Consider the following 13,063-nt stretch of genomic DNA (forward strand, 5'->3'; position numbering starts at 1 on the left):
GGGTAGCAGTCAGAAGTGGATTCTCTGCTTTGGTGAGCTAGGAGATGGGAGGGAAGGAAGGAATGTTTCTGGTTCAAATAATTCATGCAGACTCTAGAATTTGGGCTCAGCATATTTGCAGTAAAAAAAAAAAAATTCAGACAGATAGGGAGGGAAGGGCATATTATATGTGCCAAGCTTTTCTGTATATATAACGGTCACAAATAAGATGCATTTCAAAATGAAATCCTATTTTCTAGCTTTACTACTTTGTTTTGTCTCGTCCTCCCTGCATTTAAAAGCAGGTAATAGTTCTAGTCCTATCAGATCATTAATTCAGCTACAAGACCCCATGTCTCTGGCTTCTCATATACTTCCTGTGAGAATACTTGGACTCCTCATCCGTGTGCCCTAATTTTTGCCCTCATGCACTTGGGCCTGTTAGAGTTCTTTACCCTCCTGGGAATGCAGCTCTTCCCAGCACCTGACCTTCCTCCGTGCATGAGGTGGGCAGCTGTAGGCACTCTTGTGGGCTGCACTTCTTCTTTGAAACTAGACAGAAATAGAGTACAAAGGGTTTAAGCAAGTTGCCAAAGGTCACACAGCTGGTAAGTAGTCAAACCAGGATTTGATGTTAAGAAGTCTAGTTAGCGTCAGTGCTCTTAGCTACTACCTTGCCCCTGCCTCTCCTAGTAAGTGTTCACTCAGCGTCAGTTCCCCTTCTCTCCCATTATATGATGAACTCTGTCTGCCCTAGCAGTGAGGACTTGATTTATGTTTAGGGTCATGAAGTACTGGACTAGTTCAGGCCATTTCTCTCAATGGATTGGGATTCTCAAACTTGGCTTCCCATGGCAATCACCCTGGAGCTGTAAGAAATAGTAATATCTGGATCTTTTCCCAAAGATTCTGAGGTTATCGTTATGGGCATTCGGGTCCTGCAAGCTCCTCGGGTAATTCTAATGAGAACCCCTGCTTTGATAAACCAGCGTCAGCTGATTCGACTGGCAAGGACAGTTTCACTCCATCCAACCTGATTTGCAGGTGTTGATGACACAAGCCAACACACACAAAATGTATCGGCTTAGACATAACTGAAGGGGAGGTTCAAGTGCGTCGCGGTTCCCTAACACAGCATCACACATGTGCCAGGAGTTGTTGATTCCCTATTTTTGTACATCCTTTAGCACTGGGCCCCGGAAGGGCTTGTGTTTGGGTATAATAGTGTGGGGCTGTGTCTCAGACTATTTATACTAATCCTACAGCTGTTGAAGCTGTCGCTTTATAAATGCCATTGTAATATGACGGGCTCTTCCAAAAATAGTGTTTTTATCTTCCGAACTCTATGCCAACTAGAATTGTGGAATACACATGGCCCCAGTGCAACTGTAGTAAAGATTTAAAAAAAAAAAATGCTTACTTATCTCTGTTTTACACCTGCTGGTGCTTCTGGGAAGCCATTCCCACCTAACAGGGCCAGGAAAGCGTTTGGCACATGTGGTTTTCACACTGGCAGGTGAAATCTCAGTAGGTCAGTGAGCACAAGGGCTTGTGAGAAGCCTCAGCCACACCCAGGAAAGTGACCATCTGCACCCTCCAGGAAGGCTAACCCCCTTTCCAGAAAAGAGTCTGAAATGCAGGTGGCTTCCAGTAGGCCATGTGTCTGGGGCTGCCGCACCTGGAGAGGGGGCCATGGAAAGCCAGAACTCAGGATTCCCTTACCCAGCTGTTCTGCTAACATGTTCACTCTATTGAGCACCTACCCCAGCCTCTACAAGGCCCTGGGGCCAGCAGTGAACAAGGCAGGCATGGCCTCTGCCTCTTCTGGGGTCCACAGGCTAATGAGAATGGACATTTAGTGATTGAAATCAAATAAATATAGAACTACAAGTTGTGATAAATGCTGGGAAAGGGGAGGAAAGGTGCTATGAGAGAGAATAATGGAGGGCGTGTTGTTGAGATTGGGTGGTGGATGAGGCAGCTACCCCAGGCCAGGGGGTGAGTGGAACATGAAGCGGGGAGCAGGAGAAGAGTAGTCCAAAAAGGGAGCATTATGGGGGAATTGTTAGTGTTTTCCTGGAGGAATGCACATGACTAGAGGCAGTGAGCAAGGACAAGAAGGATACTAGGAGAAATGGAAGAGTGAGGTCAAGGCCATCACTCAGGGCCTTGCAAAACAGGAGGGAGTATTTGGAATTTTATCCTGAGACCCACTGGAAACCTCCAGGCCATCTGAGTGAGGCTCTGATGCCGGGGTTGGGGGGCAGGACAAGTTGCATGAGCATCGTCTGTCTTCTAGGAGGAGGAGGGATTGAAGAAGCGCATACAGGTGTGAGGTCACCAGAGGGATGGTGCCTGGATCCCAGGGGTGAGGGAGCTGTAAGTATGCCCTCTGCATATCAGCGCTTGTGTTTTCCATGCCAGGAGGTGTGAGGCGGCTAGGGTAGAGGCTGCCTGTGCCTCTGCATTGCCCACTGTCATCCCTGCTGGCCTCTGGGACACAGCAAAAGGGCAGGTCTGTCTTTCCATGCTGACCTGCAGGACTCTTGTCCTTGAAAACACGCCGCCTGTCTGTGCCCTTCAGTGGTGAACAAACACCGCGGTATATTTACCCTCTGCATCTCTCCTGTCTGTCTCCTTTTTCAAGCCTCTGCTGACATCTCAGTCCAGGCCCTGACCTCCCCTGACCTCCCCTGACCTCCCCTGACCTCCCCTGACCTGGTTTGCCGCCGGAGATTTCTAACCGCCTTGGCACTGGCTTTCAAACCTCCCTGACCTCCTGCTAATCAGGCCTCCCTTGAAATCTGACGTATCTTTCCAAAGCATGGCCTTCGGGACACCACTTTGCTGATTTTTCATGGCTCATCATCGCAGAATGACAAACTGAAGTTCTTAACCTTTGCATTCAAGTTTCCAGAGTGCCTCTGCCTTTTCATCTCCTCCCCACCCCCACCTCCCATGACTCTAGGACATAGGACCACTCTCTGTTCTGGAACCATGGCCTTTTCTGTCCTGTCGCCTGTCCTTGGAACTGACCCTGCCTGTCAGAACTGAGTGATGTTTCCCACCCGTGAAGGACAAGGGCACAGTTCCCCTGCTGTTTACGCCCAGCCTCAAAATTGATCTTTGCCACCCACACTATCCTGCGTGTTGCACAAGGGACGTACCACAGCTCATCCCTCTCTGCCGCTGCCCATCTTAGTCCCGTGGTCAGGAAATGTGGAGCACATTCGGCCACGTGCACGTGCCATTTTCTCCCCCTTTGGCCCCTTCCTCCTGGAGCGCTGCCCGTTCAGCAGCGGGGCAGCACCGAGAGACGCCCCCGCTCTGTACAGCTAGATGCCCGCTTCCTTTTTCATCCTGCTTTGTCTCTTGAAGCACCAGCCACGCCAGCCAGTGTTTTCTTTTAACAGAATGTGGGGCTCTGGGGACACTTTCTTCTGCCCGTGTATTTGCAATGTCCCCTCCACACTGTCAGATGCTCAGCTCCCACCGTCGCTTCCTCAGGGATGAGAAAGCAGAGAAGGGCCCGTTCCATCTTCACCTGTTCTATTGTTAATGGCCACACATGGGTAGCGCGAGCTGGATTTTTGTTGATTCAGTCCCACTGAAGGGAGCGAAGAGGCTATGTACATGAACCCTGAAGGTTCACAGGTTCCCAAGTGTGCGGACCAGTGTTCAGTGGACACATCAGGAGGCCCTAGCACAGTGTTAGCTCAAGCAGAACGTGCCCCTAACAGAGCATCAGAAGGCATATTTGGGGCGCCTGACTGGCATGGCTTCCAACCCTGCAGCTCTGGTCACAGTTTTCTCCAGGAGCTTTGCCAGGTTCAGGACAGCACGATTCTCAAATGTCAAAGGAAAGAAGGTCAGTGCCACCCTGGACTGAACCCGGAAAATGTCTGATGACAATGGACAGGCTCGGGGCAGTGTTCCACAAAACCACCACGTGCTCCCCGGAGACCTGCCTTCCTGCATACGTACCTTGACAGTTTCCAAACTCAGTGCCAGGCCAAACTATGAAAAGAGTGACCATACCAAACATCCATGAGGATTCGGAGCAACAGGGGTGCTTATACATTATCAGTGGAAACCTAACATTGTATAACCACCACTTAAAAAAAAAGAGTTTTCTGTTTCCTGTCTCCTACCCTATGATCTTGGGTGTTTATGCAAGAGAAATGAGAATATGTCTGTAGAAAGACTTCTGCTTAAAGGTACACAGCAGCCTAAGTGTCCTCTAGCAGAAGAATGTGTGAACAGACTGAATATTTGTATAATCTATAACCATATGGGGGAATACGACTGCGTGGCAGTAGAAGGAACACACAGCCAGCACATGGGTGAACCCAGAAAACAGGCTGAGTGAAAGAGGGTATATGGTCTGATTGCATGAGATTCCTATGAAAATTCTAGAACAGGCAAAACTGACTTGCTATAGAAGACATCTGAAGAGTGGTTTCCTCTAAGGGAGCTGAGGGTAGGCATCGCCTGGGAAAGGTAGAGACAGAACTTTCTGGAATAAGGGTGATGTTCTATAACTTAATAGGTGCTTTGGTGACTCAGGTGAATGCATCTGTCAAAACCTGGAATGTCCACTTAAAATGTGTGCATGACATTGTCTGCAAGTTCTCACCAAAGGGGAAGAAAAAACTATGCAGATATTAGACTTGATGATTTTCATGCTGACATATTTAGAAGGAAGCACACTGTTGTTTGCAATTTACTTTGTAACATAAAATGTAAGATGAATCAGTGGAAAGAGGGAGAATAGGTGATAAAACAAATGGAGCATGAGTGCTAGAGTTTGGGTGAGGGGTGTACAGGTGTTCACTCTAAAATTCTTCCAGCTTTGTTGTGTGATATAAAGCTCAGAAGTCAAGCCCATTATTAGGTGCTTATCGACATCTAATTAAATGAAGAGGGCCTGCGATGGCCTTCTGCAGCTTCCCTCCCCTCCCAGATAATACGGCTCCCTGGCCAACTAAGCCTCCTTCTCCTGAGGACCAGACACGGTCCCTGCTTTCCCTGAGTAGAGGGTTTGAGTTCTATGCCGTCCATGGAATCATTCAACCAAGTCCATCACATCCTTCCGTGAGGCCAAGGGGTACCCCATCTTGATGCTGCAGAGCCTGTCCCACAGAGCCCCTGCTTGTCACCTGAGTGCAGCCCACATGTGACCCTGCGTGTCCTGTTGTGCCCTCCTCCCCAGGTGGTATGTGTGACTAGGAAATCTTAGTCTGTCCAGGGTCAGGTGTTCTGGGATGGGCTGTCCCTATAACCCTAAGGCAGGAATCCCTCCGTCGCTGATGGCATGAATAGGAGGCAATTAAAATATGCTGTGTGTTTGCAATTTTCATAAAATATTGGAAAAAAAAAACTTTCATGCCCGGCAGTGAATGACATGACCAAAGAGAAAACGTTGCCGCTAACTCTACCGAACTTACAGGCTGCTTAGGGAAATTCGAAATAGTAGTAAGTCACACACGGGTCACTTAACACTGTTATCTGTTCTCTGTCATCTAATCCTGACTTGCCCAGGCTCTCGTGGTGAGTGGAAGGAACAGTGTGAGAACCCACGCATCAGATGCCGGGCCCTGATGCCCTTCAGGGTAGAAAGCCCTCACGACTTACTACCTCCCTTACCTTCAGTCAAATCGTTTCCCCTCTCTGGGCCTCTGTGCTTTGTCTATAAAAATGAGCAGTTGCCACAATTCACCCTTCCAGCCCTCTCAGTCTAAAATCAGTAATTTTCCAATTAACATAAACTCCTGCACCTATTACCTACGACAGGAAAAAGGAAAGGGGCATCTCCTCTCTGTGTCCCTGATCCTTGCGTTGTGGCTGATTTGAGAAATAATTTATTCTAATCCAACATGCCCCTAGTATCCACCTAAACATGAGCCAGCAAAGAGCAGGAATTTAACTGGCTGCCTGACTTAATTGCCTGGTTTTGAGAATTTGAGATTTAGCTGGGGTAAACAGAATTCGTTGTTGCCGTTGTTACACACATACTACAGACATTTGACTGTGAATCCCACAGTCAAATAATTCAACCCAGCGTCCTTCTGGACAACCTTTCAGAGGTGAGCCACGGTTTTCTCTAACTCACAGAGAGGTTAGTAGGAGCGTTTCCTACCAGAGCAGGCCACATCTGTGCGCTGAAGCTGAGTGTGTGACTAAGCAATCTGAAGGTGTGGATAAAATTGTCACACCAGGCCAGGACAGATTCGCTGCAGGCCTGTGGAGATAACAGCTTTTTCCTTTTATTCTTCTCAGGCTTCAGCTCTCTGAAGATTAGGGGAAGACGATGGCTGATCTGGGGCATTTTCACTGAGGACAAAAACGAGACAGATTATGCTTTGGAGACTTCTTCCTGGAGGTACATTAAAATCTGTCTGCAAGCTTGTGGGAGGAGGACAGTTAATTCTTCATTCTGCGAGACTGTCCTGAGCATTATAGCGTGTTTAGCACCATCCTTGGTCCCTTACCAGTGGGTGACAGTAGTAGCAAACTAGTTGTGGATCAGACATGCCTCCAGACATGGTTGGTCTCTGCATCTGAAGAGCCCTGCTCTAGAGCTGGCCGGTGGGAAACGGTGTAGGTAGGGTGAGGGAAGGAGCTGATGGCCCACCCCGCTGACCTCAGATGACACTGAAAAAAGCATTGCTTCTAAACACTGCCCTCAAGTTGGCACACTTTTTTTTTTAATTGTGCTAAAATACACATAACATAGAATTGACCATTTTTAAGTTTACAGTTCAGTATTGTTAGATCTATTCACATTGTTGTACAGCCAGTCCCCAGAACTCTTTCCTCTTCCTAGACTGAAACTGTACACCCTCCCCAGATCCCCCTCCACCCAGCCCCTGGCCACCATCATTCTACATTCTGTCCTTAGAAACTTGACTGCTCTAGGTACCTCAATAATTGCAATCATACAGTGTTTGTCTCTTTGTGACTTATTTCACTGAGCATAATTCCCTCAAGGTTTATCCATAATGTAGTCTGTACCATAATTTCCTTCCTTCTTTCTTCCTCCTCCTGAAGGCTGAGTAATATTCCACTCTGTGTGTGTGTGTGTGTGTGTGTGTGTGTGTGTATGTATCACATTTTGTTTATATATTTATTCATCGATGGACACTTGGGTTGCTTCCTCCTTTTGGTGATTTGAATAGTGCTGCTATGAACATGGGTGTACAGATATACCTTCCGTTCCCTGCTTTCAATTCTTTGGGGGTGTATACCCAGGAGTGGGAATGCTGGATCCTATGATAATTCTGTTTTTAATTTGCTAAGCAAGTGTTGTATGCTTTATGGTGGCCCACTGTCTTAAAGGGGCTACCCACTTTGGGGTTGTTTTGTTTTGTTTTAGCAATATAGTGCTTCCATTATTTGCTGACAGTGTCCTCTCTCCTTAAAACCCAGGCATGAGGGGCACCTGGGTGGCTCAGTGGGTTAAAGCCTCTGCCTTCGGCTCAGGTCATGATCCCAGGGTCCTGGGATCAAGCCCCACATCAGGCTCTCTGCTCAGCAGGGAGCCTGCTTCCCTTCCTCTCTCTGCCTGCCTCTCTGCCTACCTGTGATCTCTGTCTGTCAAATAAATAAATAAAATCTTTAAAACAAAAACAAAAACAAAAACAAAAAAAACCCAGGCATGAGTGCATGGGGGTGAGGCTAAGCTCAGGACATCAGGGGGCAGGGCAGCACGCCACTCCCTTAACAGAGTTTGGAACCTGGGTGAAACTCATGGGGCCTGGCTCTGCTTTCCCTCTCGATGAGTGTTTTCCCATGAGGATCTTCAATTTCTCATGCAAATGGACTTTTATCCCCCTGCCTCTCAGTACCCCAGCTTAGTGTTCCACTAAGACCGCACCCAAATTACGTCAGAGCAATGTGAACTTGGGAGAGCAGCCTCATGGCCAGGTGAGGATTTGCTATGAGTTAGTCATGACACCCCGTAAAGCTCCGGGGGGGTGTTCCCCAGTGGGCATGTAAATCCCATCTATTTGGCACTTATGAAGAATCTCCATTTACAAATGATATTTATCATGTACCTTGCAATATTTATGAGTTAATCTAAATCCCATGATGAAACAAAATGCAGCACCTAACCAGAAACACCAGTAATCCTTCCGTGATACATCACTATTGACATACTTGTTAATTTCCCTCTCATTGCAATCCTACCTACCCCTGAAACATTGCCATCTGTGTGGCAGTAATTCAAAGTATCCCAGCTTGAGGGGGACAGGAAAATAGCACCAAATAAGCTGGTAGTAGAGCCAGGAAAAAAAAAAGGAAGTAGAAATTGTAGTATCTGGTTGCCAACATCTGGTTAGGCAAGCAGAAGGGCCAAGTGGCACCAACAGCCACTGGAACATTCCCCTGGTTGGACAGGAAAAATGATTTTCCTTTGTGCCTAAAGCTCTCATCAAACTCGTGGATAGGTTTCCTAAAGTTATTTACGTAATAACAACTGTATTGATAGTTGGAGAAGTGTACTGAGGATTAGTGAGATGCGGCAAGGAAAATAGGCAGCACAGTCCCCAGTATTCAGCTCAGAAAACAGTGGTTTAAAAAAAAAAAACAACTTTCTATTTCATTTTACAGTGTACAGTGAAGGCACAGTGCACTTTGGGAGAAAGAAAACAGGCTTTGGAGTCCTATGGTTGTGATCTGGTGGCACTACCTAATAGTTATTCTTTGGCTACCTTGGGAGCCTTGTCTGCCTCATCTGTAAAATGGAGACACCGCCACCTTCAAAGAGCTGTTGTGAAGATTGAATGACCTAGTGCCTAGCAGAGTGCCTCGTTTATCACCATCATCATGTGGTGATAATGCCACTTGGTGTTTATTGATCACCAACTGTATACCCGACACTTGGCTTAACAATCTAAGGACTTTTATTATATCTGTTTGATGGATGAGGAATTGAAATTCTGGCAGGCTAAGTGACTCACCTAAGATCACATAATTCATAAACACTCATTTTTGAATTAAAGCTGTCATCAGTTTGATGCTCAGGCTCATGAATTAATCAGTCTGCCATATCAAACCATCCCTTTGTTTTGGGACTTTGTCCAGTGATCCAGTGACCCTCAGTGGCTTGGGACTAGAGAATTCTGCAGGGAGGCTGATGAGGGCAGGGAGGGGTGCAGCAGAAAGATGGGAGAGGCAGAAGTTTATAGTCCCAGGGTGCTCTGTGATGTGACTGTCTATGGAATGATTATGGACGAGGTCGGGGGATGAGTGTGGGGGGCAGGCAGGAAGCGGTGTTAGAAAACAAACATGAAGCCAAACAGCAGTAATGGAGTGAGGAAACTGAGCGAGTCAAATGATCAGAAGTCAAGAGAAAGTCCCCAGCCATCTATCCAGGAAGTGTCTTCTGCAGGAAACTGTGGATCCGCTGGTGCCTAAAGGCTCTTTTTTTTTTTTCTTTTAAGATTTTATTTATTAATTGACAGAGAGACAGCGAGAGAGGGAACACAAGCAATGGGAGAGGGAGAAAGAGGGAGAAGCAGGTTCCCCGCTGAGCAAGGAGCCAGATGTAGGGCTCCATCCCAGGACCCTGGCATCATGACCTGAGCCAAAGGCAGACGCTTAACAACTGAGCCACCCAGGTGCCCTCCCAAAGGCTCTTAAGAGAGAAATAGAAGCACACCCTTGTGTTGTGATGACCGGATTCAAATAGTCTGATACTTGTGGGAATGAACCCACACCAGGAGGTAGAAAGCCACATAATCCAGCATCACTCACACTATAGAAACCCTTCTCAAAAACGTTCATGATTGAAAAAAAAGGTGTAGTTGAGAATCTTAAAACCATAGTAAAAACAGTTAAGAGGACTAAAGTCACAGAAAACTCTGTGAACACTTTATAAAACTTTCACATTTGTCAATGCAAAATAAATCCAACCCAACCCAATAAAAAGAATACCAACTGTATTTAATATACTTTAAATTAACAGTAATCAGTATGATACAGTTCATTTTAGTGTCATCGAAAAAAAAATTTCATATGATCCTTCCTTGGAGCTTCAGAAGAATGTCTAGAAATTCATAATGCTTTGTCACACATTTTGTATCGTTTTTTTCCTACTTGATTGTTAATCCAAGTGTTTGAATCCTTTTGGAAGAGATGACTCAGACTTCTTGAGTCCTGACTTCCTGGTCTTATGGTGGTGCCAGGGATTGAACCCGAAGCACAGCATACCCATCAGTATGCTCTCAGGGATTTGTACTCGGCCCTGTCTCCCTAGCAGACATCGGAGCATAGGTCTGAGCTACGGTTGGCTTCCTTCAGGTTTTTTTCCTTCCTCCCAAGTCTTCTCCAAAAATTTCCATTCTACTTCTCTCCTTTCTATCCCCAAACCTAATCTCTCTTTTCCATGATAACAGCTAATAGGAGTGACTTAAATGCTATAGTCAAAGTTCTTATGGATGTATAGAAGTTGACACAAACAGAGCTCTGTGCTCTAGTATTTTACGCATGGGATGTGCTTGTAGTTTAAAAAGGATCATAATCTGGAGTTTTAAATTCAGAGTCAGAACTGTTTTCATATTTTTCCTTGCTAAGAAGTTTCTCTCCAAATACAGCTTTATTTTTTTAATTTATTTTTTATATTAGTCACCATACAGTACATCATTAGTTTTTGATGTAGTGTTCCATGATTCATTGTTTGCGTATAACACCCAGTGCTCCCTGGAATACATGCCCTCCTTAATACCCATCACCAGGCTTACCCATCCCCCCACTCCCATCACCTCCAAAACCCTCAGTCTGCTTCCCAGAGTCCATAGACTCTCATGGTTCATGTTCCCCTCCGATTTCCCTCCTTTTATTTTTGCCATCCTTCTCCTAATGTTCTCTATGCTATTCCTTATGCTCCACAAATAAGTGAAACCATGTGATAATTGAATTTCTCTGCTTGACTTGTTTCACTTAGCATAATCCAAATACAGCTTTAGGGATGTCCAGTGAGCTCTCCCTCAGATAAAGCTGTGGAGGTCAGTTCCATCCAGCTGTCTCACTGTGGAGCCTTCCAGAGACTACTGCCCCTTCATTAGAACTGTATATGGCATTGATTACCATCATCCTATTAATACAGAACATGGAAAGAAGATTCAGAATGTCATCTGGTGCCAATAGAAACAAGGAGAATGAGTGGTTGCCTACAAATTAATTAAAAGTATTTCCCAATGACCAGTTTTGATGAGAATGTCTTTTTTTTTTTTTGACACACACACACACACACACACACACACACACACACACACACACACACAGAGATCACAAGTAGGCAGAGAGGCAGGCAGAGAGAGAGGGGGAAGAGGCTCCCTGGTGAGCAGAGAGCCCGATAGAGGACTCAATCCCAGGACCCTGAGATCATGACCTGAGCTGAGGGCAGAGGCTTAATGCACTGAGCCACCCAGGTGCCCCAGTTGACAAGGATGTCTTAACACATGCACTGATAATCCGCCAGTGAAGTTGTAAGTTGGTACCACCCTCCTGGAAGGAGACTGGGCAAGATGTTTCAAGAGCAAAATCATTTTGTATATACAAACAACTTGATTTTGTATATACAAACAACTTCTAACTTAAATTTGGATTCTTCTGTTCCTCTGTGGGTGGGGGTAAGCACTGGCACAGCATAAGGAGAGTGATACTTTTCACTGGAAATTTAACAGTTGGCCCTATGAGTGTACTTCAGGGTAAAAGATCTGAAATGGTAGGAGTGTGTCCCCAAGAGGCAGTTCTCTTGCTTAAAACCAGGATTTTGAACTTGTAAGACTGTAGGCCAGCCCCTGGATTGTGGTTTACTCTGAGGAAAGTGAGTGTGCCTTGGGCAAGCCTCTTGACAGCAACCCACTTGACAATCCTTTGTTAAGAACTTGACCAACTGCTCCCAGTTCATTCAAACTGCAACAGAAAGCATAGATGCAGTTTACTCTTTGAGAAGAACTAGGAGAATGATGTGTTTCCATGCTAGAATGGGAAGAGAGGCCCAAGAGGGCAAAACAGAAGTAAGAGCAAAAGTGAAAGGCAGCAGTGGGTTTTACATCCATTTTGATGTAATTGAGGCCTAGATAAGAACTTAGTGCATAGGTGATGGTAAAAGTCACTCAAGGGTCCTAAGGTGGTCAAACTGTTGGAACAAAGGTGATTTTAGGAAAACAAATATAACTGAGCTTGGGACTGTGCTAAGATTGGGAAGGTTCTACCCTGGCTTTCTATTTATCTGCAATGCCATTTTCATAAGGAAGAGTGTATTCATATCTTACTCAAGTAGTTGAGAAAGCAAACATTTGAAGCAAATCTCAATATGTGAGAAGTTAATATAACATGGACGATGGCCTTCTTCTTTCTGCTCTTCTGCATCTTTCAAATTCTCAAGATACATATTCTGTTCCTCTTTTCTATTCTGCTACAATAATTCTTATATCATTTATTGAGTGTTACTTATGTCTTGAAGATTCTACTAGCACCTGCATCATTTCACTTAATTCTAATAACAATCCTGTCGGGTATAGACTGCTTTCGTCTGTTTTCAGATAAAGAAACTGAGGCTTGGAGGATTTATGTACTTGCCCGAAGTCATTCATTAAAAAATGCCTAAGCTGAGATTCAAGTTTCTATCTATGCCTCTAGAACCTACAGCTATAACCACTGTGATGTAGAATGTCCACCTCTTATGAAATACAAATCGCTCTTTCTGGAGTCTATGTTAGGAAAACAGAAATCCAGGAAAAGATTCATGCTCATATATACGCATTACAATATTTATTTATAATAAGTAAAGTTTGGGGCTATGGTTTAATAAATACATGCTTAGGGCAAATCCTTATGCAGCTCTGAAAAATGTTTTCAGATTAAGAATATTTAATATCATATAGGATAAAGATTTACCAAGATGTTAATCATAGAAAGCAGAGTATAAAAGTGCATGTAGGGAAGAAGCTAACTTTATGATCCTATGGGATATAAATGAAGAACTAGAAAGAAAACAGGCTTGCCTGAGTTTTCTAGCTTTGTCTCATGTAGAAAGAAGGATTGCTTCCCTTCTTCTTTACATGGATGCTTT

At 45.2% G+C, this 13,063-nt stretch overlaps 1 long non-coding RNA gene across 1 annotated transcript in view; it reads left to right on the plus strand.

Annotated features, from left to right (window-relative positions):
• Positions 1 to 13,063, plus strand: part of LOC125100385 (uncharacterized) — a 270,547-nt gene that overhangs the window by 8,592 nt on the left and 248,892 nt on the right. The window contains exon 3 of the long non-coding RNA XR_007127524.1: positions 6,259 to 6,361. This is a non-coding gene — a long non-coding RNA (uncharacterized LOC125100385). The remainder of the gene's footprint in view (positions 1 to 6,258; positions 6,362 to 13,063) is intronic.

The sequence above is a fragment of the Lutra lutra genome, chromosome 5 (genome assembly GCF_902655055.1).
Source record: "Lutra lutra chromosome 5, mLutLut1.2, whole genome shotgun sequence".
Classification (NCBI taxonomy): Eukaryota; Metazoa; Chordata; class Mammalia; order Carnivora; family Mustelidae; genus Lutra; species Lutra lutra.